Raw genomic sequence first — 15,127 nt, 5'->3', positions numbered from 1 at the left:
TCAAAAGGAAAAGTTTATCCCGACTAAAAGTAGGATTTATTGGGCATTTCCGAGTTTGATAGTTATCAAGAAAACAACACTATGAAACTTTTGAGGTTGACTTTGTTTTCTATCAACTAATATTTCATTGTTTTCAGTAGAGATTGATTAGAGATACAACCTCTCAACCAAATATATGTTTCCATATTTATTTCAAATTGATAGCTTTATCGGAAAATGTTTTTATTTTTAAAATACAAATATTTGAAAAAATAATTAAATTAAATAAAATTTATTACAAATTTGGATAGATCACCTGATGGCGGGAGGACGAAATAATATACATGAGTGTTTGAAAGTGGTTGACAATGTTTCGCGGTGTATTTCATTGGTTCGGACTTCCATTGCAGGATATGAATTGATTTCAAATCCCTGAAAGAATCTATGAAAAAATTAAAAATTTAGCTGAAAAAATAACAATTATATTGAGCAAAAAAAACTAAAATTAAAATGAAATAAAATAGAACCAACAATCAAAAAATTGAACTATTAACACGAGCTGAAAATGAAAAATTATTAACAAGAAATTAAAATTAAAAGATTCCAAGTCAAGTTACTTCACGAAGTTTCGATTGTTAGTATCCACAATCGTCTTCGGGTGATGACTGGACTGGACAGATCTCGGAGAAATAATTCCAGTCATCACCCGAAGAATTTTTCAGGGATTTCAAATCAATTTATATCATACTAGCTGACCCTGCGAACTTCGTTTCGCCTCAGGGTCAATAAAAAAGCACATTTTTTATTTTAATAATTAAATTTTTTTATTAATCAAGTATTCCACTCCTCAGTTAAGCACCTTGTGATAAACGACATTTTTTTGTTTTATTATCAGGCGCAAGTATAAATAACGCAGATGGTCTTCCGACCCGTGAACATGCCACATATAATTGACCATGTCAAAAAAAATTGATTTTCCAGCTTCAGACCACAAACTTTCAAGGATTGGCCTTGTGATTTGTTAATGGTCATGGCGAATTGGAAATTCAAGTCTTTTAAACTCAAACGGCATATCGGTTGGGATCATCGGGATCCTCGGAATGAGAACATCCTCACCTTTGAATTTTCCTTTGAGTATCGTCGCGTAAATCACATTGTTCATCAATTTACTAACCACCAAACGTGTACCTTTGCAAAGTTTTGGTAGGTTTGTTTCCAAGCATGATTACTACGGAGCCAACCTTCAGGCGTAAATTGTGCGGTGGTAAGCCAGGCACATCTAAGGAGTTTTAAAATTCAATTGGATAGTTGGTGGATTCATCTTCATTTGATACACAGTCAATTGATTTGAATGAATGCATTGTTCCAATGATATCATTTTGAATTATGTAGTTTAGGTCATCTACATATTTATTCTTAGCCGCTAAAATTGCTCGCCCACTCAACCATTCATTATTATTTTTGTAGTTAGTAATTACGTTTGGAATTACTTTGCTGACAAGTTCGTCTTTCGATGAGATAAAGTTACAGAAATTCTGAGGAAATGAAATCAATCCGCTCGATTCGTCGACCGGTACTCGGCCATTACCGATAGTCAGCAGATGTATCATTAACCAATGCAACTCTCATGTTTGTTGTCAGCTGAAGTTTCTTCACATAGCGCCATAGATTCAATGATTTGAGGCAAGCTTTTATTTCGTCGGCAGCCTTGATCTTGGAATTACTGGCAGTGTTTGGCGGAAATCGCCAGACAGTAAAATCATTGCACCTCCAAAACATCTCGAGTCATTGCGTAGATCTTTCAGTGTTCGGTTAAGTGCTTCTAATGCACGTTTGTGCGCCATTGTGCATTCGTCCCATATGATAATTTTCGATGCTAATAAAACTTTGGCCATTGCGGAGTTTTTTGAAATATTACATGTTGGTTCTTCAATAGTTTGAAGATTTAACGGCAAATGTAATACTGAATGAGCCGTACGGCATCCTTCTAACAATGTGGCTGCTATTCCAGAAGAAGCAACTGCAAGCGCAATGTTGGATCTCGCACGAACAGTAGCTAAAACTAATGACATCGTGAATGTCTTACCAGTTCTTACAAGATTCGATCGTCTTGGTCGCGGCATTGTCAAATTTTTTACCATACTTAACCATTGACAAAATTACGTTTACCTGTCATTTACCTTTTTTGTTATTTTGTTATTCCATGTCAGATGTATTTTTGCTATACCACGTTTTATAGTTTTATATATATATATATATATATATATATATATATATATATATATATATATATATATATATATATATATATTATATATGTATATATATATATATATATTATATGTATATATATTATATGTATATATTATATATATATATATATATATATATATATATATATATATATATATATATATATATATATATATATATATTATATGTATATATTATATATACAACATTTAAGTGAAATATATTCCTATTTACTTTTTATAGACAAAAATTGGAATTCCTTCAAAGACAACTCATTTGACATTACTTAAATTCATTTATCAACTTATTAACAAAAATTATACAACAAAACTCTTTCTTCTAGAGGCAACTGTAACTCTTTGATTAATTGCACCAGCGGCAAATGCCAAGTCTACTTCTTCTTCAAAATTTAATAAATTGACAAGTGATGTGTTTCTAACCTAAGATCACCACGTTCTTTCTCAAATTTAAAAAAAAAAAACATTTTATGAATATTCCTCATTTAACTTTTATATTTGTAGCTTTCACTTACTTCATATGTCTTGTAATTTTACAGTTGTTATGTGTTTTTATCATGATCACAACTTTCATATTTTAATTTTAACTCAACTCACATGCGACCAATCTCACTAACATTGTAAGTATCCGTCTGTTAACTTAGTTCTGTATTAATTCAAAATCTATCATCTTAGCTCCCTGATGATGACAATAACCATTGTCGAAATATTGGAAATATAATGTTATAAGAGTACACTTGCGCTTCGCTGCTATCCCAAATAACTCCAAGGAATTATTATTATTATTATTATTATTATATATATATATATATATATATATATATATATATATAAATATTATAAATATTATATATATTATATATATATATTATTTATATATATATATATTATATATATATATATATATATATATATATATATATATATACATTATATATTATATTTTCATCAAGTATCGGCCGATTCCATCATATACATGTCAGATGTCTTTTTGCTATACCACGTTTTATAGTTATATATATATATATATATGTATATATATATATATATATATATATATATACTATATATATATATATATAATGGAAGTCCAAACTAAGGAAATAATATACATAAGTCATGAAGAAAATACTCGATAAAACAACATACTTTGTTAAAACATTATTTTCTTCTTCCAGTGAATAAGGAAGATAAACCAGTTAATGTTCGAGTTAAATTAAAGAGTGACTTTGTTTGGATGATGACTTGCAGTCGGTAAATCGAAAATAAATTGTTACAAACGTAAGACGTCGGTAATTTCATAGATTTCAAGACCAATTGATGAAATATCACAATCATTTGACATTTGACATTGTTTACTACACAAATAGTTTTTTTACAACTAATAAACTGTGAGAATTTCATATTTCACAGTAGCTATGGTCGATACTTGATTAAAATCCAACATTCAACATTGAATACAAGGCAAAAAAATGATAATCACGTTCCATATGTCAGACTCAATATTACTTCAAATTCTCCTAATTGTATTGGACCTAGGATATAAAACCAACTTCCCGAAATTATTAAAGCCACAAAGACTTTATTTCGCTTCAAAAAAACTTTAAGTGACTTACTATTGGAAACATTTTTCCTTTGATTATGCTTTTGTTAATCAATATTTTTTATAAACTGAAAGTAACATAAAAAACTTGATAATTAACAAACTAAAACCCCACTTTTTTTTCACTTCGTGAAGTTATTCTCAATAGAACAATGAATAGATCGGCATTGCAAAAATTACAAAATTTGATTTTCCATTTTTTTAACAACAATTGAAAATTAAAATATAAAAAAATTAAATACTTTTTTTCTGAATCTTGATTTTTTGAATATCTAACGGTTAAAAGCTACTTAAAAATATTTATTTTTTACTGTTATTGTTTAAAAAGTTGTTGAATAAATAAATTTTGTATGAGTGAATTTATGATTTTTAGAAAAAAAAAACTGCTCCTTGAAAAAGTTTATTTGTTGCTAAGAAATGCGTTTATTTATTTCGATTTCCCCTATAACCTCGATATTCCCCAAATACTCGGGAAACCCCATGCCGTCTTATTCTTCTTATCTTATTTGTGAATCGGACACAGAGGCGGCGTATGGCGTGGGCGGTGTGGGCCACTGCCCACGGCCTCGCGGTGCAAAGAGCTTCGCGACTCAAAGCCGGAAATTAGTAAAAAAAATAGGAAAATAATTACATCTGAAAACTCTCAACCTTAAGATATTGAAATAAATTGATGGATATATCCTTTACTACGTGGTAGGAGATCATCAGTTTATTGTATTCGTTTGAGAATGTCCTTATATGATGAAACTGCAGTAACGTTAGTTACACATTCAATTGATAAAAAAATAGAAAGTTTTATTTCTGATTTTTCCTAAAGCTATTCCACTCTTCGGCGCACGAAAGCAGCATATGAATGAAAATTTCGTGAATTTATTTATTTTTCTGATAAACTATATTATATTATATTAAAAAATTATCGTCTTTGTCATTTCTAGTCTTTCGTTTTTATTTAGTCTGGCAACATTACTTGGCGTTAAACTGCTATCGCGGGGAATCCCCGATCAGAGACCTCGGGACTTTTCCTTAATAGACAGCCAATCAAAGCATCCCATGCAGACGCAGTCTCGCTTCATGTTCCTATATTATAATTCCTAAAAGTATTTGATGTGGGAATAAATGATAGTGTTACATAGTTTTAAAACGATAATATGTGTTCAATAAGTAGAAATTTAAATCACATACTTGTGCTAAACAGACAATAAGGCGAGTGTCAGTCATATGCTGCAACAACGATGTCAGCCATAACGAATTTTTGGAATACAAACTGAATAGAAAAATGTGTTTTTGTATAATTCAGTGTTCATATAAAAGTAGATGTTTCGAAAGTTTTTTTTCGTATAATTCAATGTTTATAAGAAAGTAGTTGTTTCGAGAGGGCTTCTGCTTCCAGTTTTTGTCTGAAAATATCTTCTTTACATGCACTACATAGTTTTGTAAAAAGTTTGTTTTGAATTTGATTGTATTTTTTTTCTTTGGAAGTTTCCCACATTTTTTGTATGAAGGTGGAGAGCTAGAAAGCCTAAAACGTTCTTTCCGAAAAATTATTCACTCCTAAAAATACATCTTCGAATTTAAAGTTTCCCAACAATTGTGATCGCTCAAGCAATCGGAGATATAATATCGAGAAAAATGTTATCGGAGACGCAGATCGAAGCAATCAGTATACTTTATACAGCGTGACTCACGGTCGATGGTAGGTTAGACGTTTCTGGAAAACGCAAAGCATGATTTTTCTGAAAATTTCATCTCTCACATTTCCTTACCTGTTCTATCGATCTAAAATATTTTCAGCATTGCGGCGTTGCCACTTCCATCAAAAAGTCCTAGCAACTTAATTTTTTTCAATGGAACACCCCGTATATTAATATATTTTTGGAATCGCTCTGGTATTTCAATACTTTTTTGTTAATAATGTCCTATACCTATCTCTATCTATTTTCGAGATAAAAAATAAATTGTGCTAAATATGGTCCAAAACATAGCCTTAATTATTAAGTACATCGGTCCTCTTAATTCATGAAAAGTTGATATTTTGATGATAGTTTGGACAAACTCGAAATATTCAAATAACAACAAGAAATCGACTCCATATCATACAGGGCGTGCTAAAATTACTATTATTTCCACTGTGCATAAAAGTAGTGAAAAGTTCATTTTTTCAAATGAAACTCCCTATATATTACTCGATAAATTGAAAGATGGTGAAAAATGCTTCAAGATGATATATATTGTCCCTATACCTAAATCGTCAAGTTTTATCAATAAAGTCGCTTCTTTTAGAAACATTATTTTTTTTTAGAATTTGGATTTAGGTAGCAGTGGAATTATCAAACTTATAGCAGTTCGATTGCTTTTATAAGTAATTTACGAAGAGTTATCGACGGTGTTTCGAATCATCTTCCAAAATGAATGCAAATATCGATTATTCAAACGAAGTTCTAATGAAATTATTCATTATACACATGAACAAAGTGATCAAATCATTGTCAGAACGTGTAAAAAATTCAACCAAATATATCCTGAATTAACACCAATGAACGAGAGGAAGTTTGTAAGGTTACAAAATAATTTTCTTAACTATGGCTCAAAGTTTCCAGGGAACAACTGTACCAAAAATCAGTCATTTCTAAGTAAAAAGTAAGATTTTGTGGGCTAAAACATGTGAAAGTACAGACAATAACAGAATAGGATGATTCAAAATAACAAAATTGTAAACAAAATATCACATTTTCACAATAAATGCTGAAAATGTTGTCCATTACATTCTAAACACTTTGAAATGTTTTTTTGTACGCGACTTGTGGTTGCTTTTTCAATTTCCTGGGGATCCAGATCTTCAATATTCCGCACTATTCGCCGTCGCAATTCTTCTTTGGTAGGCACTGGAGTACTGTATACCCTTTCTTTTAAAACACTCCATAAAAAAAGTCAAGTGGCGTGAGATCGGCTGATCTCGGTGGCCAATCCCACGGCCCTAAACGCCTAAACCAACGATCGTCGAAGAGTTCGTCAAGTTTCCTGGAAACTTTCTGGGCGGAATGAGCTGGCGCTCCGTCCAGTTGAAACCACGAATTCCTTATTCCTCTAAAAGCAAATTTTCAAGAAAATCGGTCACAGTCGTCCCTAATATTTGGAGATATCTCTCTGCATTCAGTGTGTCTTCATAAATAAAAAAGCTAATTTTATTGTTCTTCAGAATACAGAAAACATTCAGGTCAAATGTTTTCTTGAAAACCCATTTCTTTTGTAACATGAGGATTATGATCAGCCCAAAAATGTTTATTCCTTCTATTGAAAATACCATCCCTCGTAAATTTTGATTCGTCGCTCCAAATTATTTTTGACAAAAATACCCGTCTTCCTGTGTATGAATCAAAAGGGATTCACAAAGGCATTCTACGTTCGAAGTCTTCTGCTTTTAGAGCTTGAACTTTGTTAAATTTATACGGATGCATTCCGTGATTTTTCAAAATTCGTTGTACTGAAGCATATGATTGATACACATAACTCTTTTTCTGCACTGCGAATGGAAGCTTCTGGATATGCATAAAAATATGCCAAAACGTTAACAGTATTGGTAATTTTGAAGGCGCTTTTAACATGGAACCATAGTTAAGGACATTATTTTGTAACCATACAAACTTCCTCTCGTTCATTGGTGTTAATTCAGGATACATTTGGTTGAATTTTCTACAAGTTCTGGCAATGATTTGATCACACTGTCCGTGTATAATAAATAATTTCATAAGAACTTCGTTTGAATAATCAATATTTGCATTCGTTTTTGGCGATTTTTTGAAACACCTTCGATAACCATTTATCAATTTAATATATAAAAATGGATGTTTGTTGGTTGGTTGGTTAGTTGGTAAGTGATAAACTTCTACATCGCTCAACCGATCGTGATGAAACTTGACATGAATAAGTAATTTTTCATAGAGAAGGTTTTTAGGCTGTCAATTTTTCTGTAACCCGCCACTAGATGGCGCTGTAGAACAATTTTTCCCAAGTTCGTTGATTCTAATTCTGTCAAAATATTGGAACAGCAGCGATACAGCAACATAGTACTAGTTACTTATAAAAGTCACCAAACTGTCATAAGCTTGATATTTCCACGGCTACCTAGAAATCAAATTCTTTAAAAATTATTTTTTATACAACTGTTATTGAAAATCTGTTTGATAGAAACACTTCACTCAGAACACCTACCAAAACATCATTTAGAAAAGTTCACACATGCAGTTGGTGCTATTGGTAATATTAAATCCCTGTGAAGTTACTGACGATGACGAAGTAGTATTCAGTCCAACTGTAGATAGTCCTTCATGACTAACCAATAATCCTCCTTAAAATAACGTAAGTTGGCGTATGTAGTTGTAGCATATGCCTTGTAATCCAAAGATCGTGTGTTCAAATCCCATGGACCCTATAATTGTTTTATTATCAGCAGTAACGTTATACAAAAAAATTTGTATGTTATATTTGTTAAAAGTGATTTTATTTTGCTCGTGAGTTTGCTCCACTTGCTGACGCTCGTTTTGCAATAATCCCCACTCACAAAATAAAATGCCACTTTCAACACTTGTAGATAAAACGTGAATAACTATTTTTCCACAAAAACGGCTCTATTAAGAAAACTTGACGATTTAGGTATAGGGACATGTATATCATCTTGAAGCATTTTTCATCATCTTTCAATTTACCGAGTAATATACAGGGGGTTTCATTTGAAAAAATGGACTTTTGACTACTTTTATGCACAATGGAAATAATAGTAATTTTAGCTCGCCCTGTATAATATGGAGTCGATTTCTAGGTGTTATTTGAATATTTCAAGTTTGTCCAAACTATCATCAAAATATCAACTTTTCATGAATTGAGAGTACTGATGTACTTAATTTCAATTAAGGCTATGTTTTGGACCATATTTAGCACAATTTATTTTTTATCTCGAAAACAGATAGAGATAAGGTATAGGACATTATTAACAAAAAAGTAATAAAATACTAGAGCGATTCGAAAAATGTATTAATATACGGGGTGTTCCATTTTCCATTTAAAAAATATAATTGCTAGGACTTTTTGATGGAAGTGGCAAAGTCGCAATGTTGAAAATATTTTAGATCGATAGAACAGGTAAGGAAATGTGAGAGGTGAAATTTTCAGAAAAATCATGCTTTGCGTTTTCCAGAAACGTCTAACCTACCATCGACCGTGACGCTGTATATAGTCGATTTCCTCATAGATTCTTCATTTTTCAAAAAGACGACAAGTCTTTATGCCTTTCAGTTTCATCCAATGTTACCAAACAAACTGAGTTAGAATGTTACTTTTTGAACAAAAACTGAAAAGCAAAGAACGCTAAGAAATAATTTTATTACTCGCGTCTGTTATTTGAATTTTTTCTGAAATGGAAATCAGGTTAAATTGGCTCATTTTTCAATCACAAAGTCGAAGTTAATATACCATTACGAGTATTACATGATAGTGTTCATTGTCTTTACTAACAGCGATAAAAAGAGTTTGAATTTAATTAATTACCCTACCTCATTATTTATGATTTATGATAATGCTATTTCCCACAAAATTAACATAAAAGGGTTCTGCACCAAACTCGACATTTTCAACAAAACTGAGACGTTTAACGGACAGTTTTAAAACATTTCGAGAACTCGACCATTTTGAGACTGCTTCAGTCCCATCCGATGATTTTAAACGTTTTCATATATTTGCTAAAAAATCCTTTCAATTGATAGCGTGTTGAAAAGTTTTTTATTAGTATTATGCTTGAATATCTTCCCACCTTTAATAAAATTAAAATTCGCTACTTGACATTGTTACGAAATAATGGAACGAAGGTTCGCATGGAGTCCAATATCTCCGTTTTTAAATTCGTTAAATGAATATTCATTTTGTGTCTTTTAAAAACGAAACTGGAGGCAGTGCCGTGTTCTTGTGTTTAAAATAGGTTTTTGAATTGTTTCTGTTCAAGGTGTTTTTGATGGTTATTCGTAAACAACACAGGACTAGTCCGTTTGGCGAGAAACCGCCTCAAAATACATACCGTTTCCCCCAGACATCAGTCCACAAGTGGACTGTACTAATTTCAAACACTCATTTCATTTGTGAAGGTTTTCGACCAAACGGACCAGCCGAGTCTGTGTATTGACACCGACAAAATCGGAACATTTCAAAAACTTCATTTCGGCTAGAGGGGCACGGTGCAGACTTAAGCTTTGTTTCTGTTTTCATTTAATACCACCAGATGAATAATTGTACAGACACAAAATATTGCTTTGCTCTCTTATGATAAAACGTTATATTAATTCGGCCCCTGAAGTCGAGATATATTGGCTAAAGAACCAAATTGTTACACTTCAAAGTATTTGAAATTTTATAAATATATATACAACTGACTGGCCTTGATCTGCAGATCATTTCATAATTCATGTACGATTCCAATCAAGATATGGAAAACAAAACGAGGTCAAGTAATACATTTTTCTGAATAAAACGTCATTTAAATAATATTGATTTTTAAAGAGAATCCCATTATTTTATTTTGCTGTTTTAGGTATTGGAAATATTTTCATATTTTCATACACACATTTGCAATTGAAAATGTTATAAAATAATGTTTCGAGGAATCATGAAAAGTTACCACCCTTTTCGTGTAAAAAATCGCTGAACATCCATGGACGACAGAAAAAATTAAGACAGCTACTGAAAACCAGAAGGTAAGAAGATAATTGAAATGTTTCATAAAAAGCTTATCCTTCACACTTGGCTGTACCGTACTGACCCTTGTCTCTCATATGAATCTACCATTTTGCAGGTACGTGTGGCGGATACCTGACGGAAAACTAGATTCGTCGCAAGTAACCCTATATACAGTGTCACCATTAAAGTGCGCACCATATGGGAAACTTTTTTTTCGAAAAGTTTCAATGAAGTTTAACTTCGGCACTTGTTTGTGCTTTAAATTTAACTTGAAATGATGCGGCCAACTGCGACGCACTGACGTTCACTGTTTGTCAAATTCAACTTATTTTTGGAAAAAAATTGAAAAAGTGCATTTCTAGATCGAATTTAACAAAAAGTTACTTGAAAAAGTTGTGTCTACGGCAATTGTATACCAATATGCCAAATTTTATGCAACTAGGATAAAGTTAACTTTTTGCTTTTTTTTGACAGATATCCCCTTTATTTTAAAAAACAAGTTCGGTTAATTGTCATCAATTCATGTATACATAACAAACTCATCATGGAGTTTGACTTTTCTGATACATTTTTACTTATACGGACATTTTTAGAGAAATATTTACAGAGCCAAAATCACCAACATGCTCACTAATTATTTCCAAAAACCACATAATGATAAAAATCATCTGAAACAACTATATAAAAAATTAAAAGATTTTTTTAAATCACCCAATTTTTATATTAACTAGATCAGATCTCACCCCAACCATTCAACGAAAAGCATATAACCTTATTTTTTATTTGAATTTATTTGAAACAGCAAAGAAATTTCTGATATTTATATCTATAACACCAACATATTATGGATTAACTAAAATTCATAAACCTACTCTCAACCTCATACCAATAATTTCATCCATTGATGCTTCAAATAGTAAAATATCTACAATGATAACAGAAATTCTGACTCAATCATACAACATGGATAATGATTATTATATTAAAAATTCGTTTGAATTTGCTTCTTTCATCAATGAGAAATCTATTCCAACAGGATATAATTTGATAAGTCTTGATGTGGTATCTCTTTTCAGAAACATGCCTATAGAACTGGTTGAAAAAGGAATATTAAAAGATGGAATTTCTTGAAATAACTAAATTTATTTTCAATTCAAGCTACTTTTCATTTGAAGGAAATTATTATAAACCAATGGGTCCAACAATTTCACCAATACTTGTACAATATATTATGGATGATCTCTTTGATGAAGTTATTTCCTAACTTAGTTTTAAAGTTCCGTTTCTTAAAAAATTTGTTGACGATGTTATTTGTGTTGTCCCGAAGGATAAATCACAATAAAAACTCGAAAAAGAAAACAGTTATAACCGCATTTCACTATAGAACTGGAAGATAATAACACAATTCCTTTTTTAGATACAAAAATAATTAGCAGAGAACACATTTCATTGATAACAGTTTGGTATATTCAACCAACAAGTTCAGAAAGATATATTAATTATAATTCGTTGCATCAAAAATCAATGAAAATAAATATAATTATCTGTCTTGAAAATAGAATCGAAAAACTATTTCATACCTCACTAAAACAAAAAATTGACTGTTATTGAAAAATATGCTAATAGGAAATTCTTTTCCATAAAAATTACTCAACATATAACAAATAAAATGATTTGAAATCCCTGAAAAAATTAAAAAAATGAATAGCTGAAAATAACAATTATATTAAGCAAAAAAACCTGAAATGAAATAATAGTGAAATAAAATACAAGTAAAAATAGAACAATTGAACAAAGAATAAAAATAAAAAAAAGTTAAGAGATTCCACGCCAATTAACTTCATGTTAGTATCCACAATCGTCATCGGGTGATGACTGGACTGATTCCTCCCAGAGATGAATATTTATGGGTCATTCTAGTACTTTCACTTATCTCCGTTTTCTTTTTTTCCGCTTCACTGGTTTAGTGGGAGATGTTGCGTATCTCTACGCTACCTTGTATACGTTGTTGGACAACATGTATGCAGCTTCTTTGAATTTCCTCCTAAACCAATGTTCCTCTCTGTGTATGATCTCAGCTTGGGACCACTAGATGTTATGTTGATTGGTCCAAACATGCTCTGCTATTCCGGATTCGCTGGTTTCCCCTCGCTGTGTGTGTTTCTTGTGCTCGGTAATGCGAACATTCAGAGCCCGAAAGCACGGTTTAATAGAGTCTTGATGATTCCTCTTTTAGTCGATTGATGGTGGTTGAATTCGTGGTTCAGATACTGTCTCGTGTGAATGGGTTTTCAGTATACAGATGTTTCCCACTTAGTGTCGGTCTTCTTCACCAATACGTCTAATAATGGCAATTCGTTGTGGACCTTCTCCGTTGTGAAAGAGATGGAAGGTATTACGCTGTTGATGTGTTTCAGGAAGGCGTCTAGTTCAGTAGAGTAAGTTTGTTTTGAACCTTCAGTATATAGGCAACCCTGAGCATGTCACAATGCACCTCTCCGGAATATTAATCATTATATATGTATATATAGAAGAATCTTTATTTCGGGTATGCAGTCAATCAGGGGATGGTAAAATAAGTGAACTCTTTTTTCTGTTCTAGCTTTCGAGTCTTTATTGGCTCTTCATCAGGAAGTCTACAATGAATTGATAATTGATTTTAATATTTATTTGACAAATTGTGGAACGTGTGACACTTACGAAAGTGAGGTTAGTAATCCTTTTCACTTGCCGCGATTTATTAACACAACATTTACCAGACGACAAACACTCTTGGTAAAAAACAACATGAAAATAAAAACTTAACCTTATGTAATGATTGATCAGATTATTTGAAATACACTCAGTATTTATTAAATCATAGTCTCCCATGGAGACTATGACGTGAAGTTGACGGTAATGAAATTATTGACAGTGATTTTTTTGACCTTATTGCCAACTTACAATGAGAGATGAAAAATAAAAAATATAAAAACACTAACTATGTAGGGTTGCCAATATTATATTATCTTTGGAAGGATTATACCAGTTGTTAGAAGTCCCTCGTAGAGGGAGACTTAGTAGATATGAATAAATTGTGCTAAGATGATTAATGTCAGTTCTATAATTAATTGATTTTGATTCTTTAAAAATCTTTGTCATTTCGAGAAAAGTTGTCTTTTTTTAATTGGATTCATGTTTTAAGATAGTGGCATAATCAGGTATGTGGTCTAGTTCAATCGTATGTTGAGCAAGAGCACAGGTTTTTTAAAAATTTCTAATATCGCTTTTATGAGAACAAATTCTGTCTTTTAATTTCCTTTTGGTTTGGCCAACATACTTTTTATAACATTATGTATAAGGTATGCAGTAGACTACATTTGAATTGTCTAAAATCGGATCTTTGTAAATGTATGGGCATGGGGTTCGAGATGTAGGGAGTACTGTCGTACCGATTCTTTCTGGTTCCTATACTGGCCTGTTATCCTATATCCAGGCAACACTGCCCGGAAATCCTAATCTATTTCAACGTGCTTAATCAGAGCGTGGCTACAAAACTGTGGTTAACATAAATTGATGTCATCGTTTCGCTACTAAAATATTATATTTCAAAACGGGCAGAATATTTTAAAAACTGGTCCGCTAAAATATAATTTAGATTAAAAAAAACTCGTTTTATATTTCTGAACTCGTCACTCCTAATCTAGCAATAACTCGCATAATTACCACATTTTCCATGATAACCGCTATATATACTTCGACTCGTTTTGAAGTGGTGGTTAATGATAATACAACTATAGCATTCGATATATGAATGAAAATTTTATCAGAATAAGTAACTGCAAAGATGATACAGACGCAGGTATATTTAAAATTAATAGTCTTTCCTTCTTTATTGGCCGCTGCTTCCTATTCAGGCGCAATTGGAAAAATTAATAGTCAATGATCCATCCAATCCAACGTAAAATAATTTATTATCTGTGTTAACAGCAAAATGTTGAACTAAATTCAAGGTTCCTAGCGTATCGATCACAAACAAATGGGCAGAAAGTAATCGATTACATAGCAATGAATAATGCACGTTGATTACGTAAATCTATTTAACCTTGTGTTAATCCATCATCCATAATAAAGCAAAGCATTCAAAAATTATATCACTCACTCTTGCAGCTGGGTATTACATATGTATTATCTGGATATCGAAAATTTGACAAGTGACATGCAAACTCCACTACAGGATACCAGCGTTAAAAAATAAAATTTAATTTCAAATTTTAATAATAAACTTTCAATGTTAAAACGCTCTCATTTTATATTAAAACTTGTTTTACTTGCACTCTATGTACGAGTATTTATGCTTAAATGCATGTATACAGTGTGCAAAAGCCAAATGGAATGAATAAATTCATTGTTTCGGTTACTGTACATATTTAAAAAAAATCCCCGAAACACTGTCAAAATAAAATTATAATTTGGTATAATAGGTTTGTGATATATCGTTTGAAAGGTCTCTTCATTCTCTGTTCAAAAATATTGTCGCTTTCAAGTTTATTGCAACAATTAAGATAATTGATTA

General features: G+C 31.5%; 1 protein-coding gene and 1 long non-coding RNA gene across 3 annotated transcripts in view; one reads left to right on the top strand and one right to left on the bottom strand.

The window, feature by feature from the left end:
* Nucleotides 1-15,127, bottom strand: part of MFS17 (Major Facilitator Superfamily Transporter 17) — a 186,387-nt gene that overhangs the window by 128,384 nt on the left and 42,876 nt on the right. The gene's annotated exons all lie outside the window — the stretch shown is intronic.
* On the top strand, nt 2,456-2,983 carry LOC141485954 (uncharacterized). Its single transcript, XR_012467553.1, has 2 exons — nt 2,456-2,869; nt 2,925-2,983. It is a non-coding gene; the product is annotated as an uncharacterized lncRNA (long non-coding RNA).

The sequence above is a fragment of the Leptinotarsa decemlineata genome, unplaced genomic scaffold (genome assembly GCF_025532065.1).
Source record: "Leptinotarsa decemlineata unplaced genomic scaffold, Ldec_3_MD MMD2_tig00026340_RagTag_RagTag, whole genome shotgun sequence".
In the NCBI taxonomy this organism is placed as follows: Eukaryota; Metazoa; Arthropoda; class Insecta; order Coleoptera; family Chrysomelidae; genus Leptinotarsa; species Leptinotarsa decemlineata.
The sequence above is the reverse complement of the archived record's forward strand: the minus strand, read 5'-3'. Positions and strand labels throughout refer to the sequence as shown.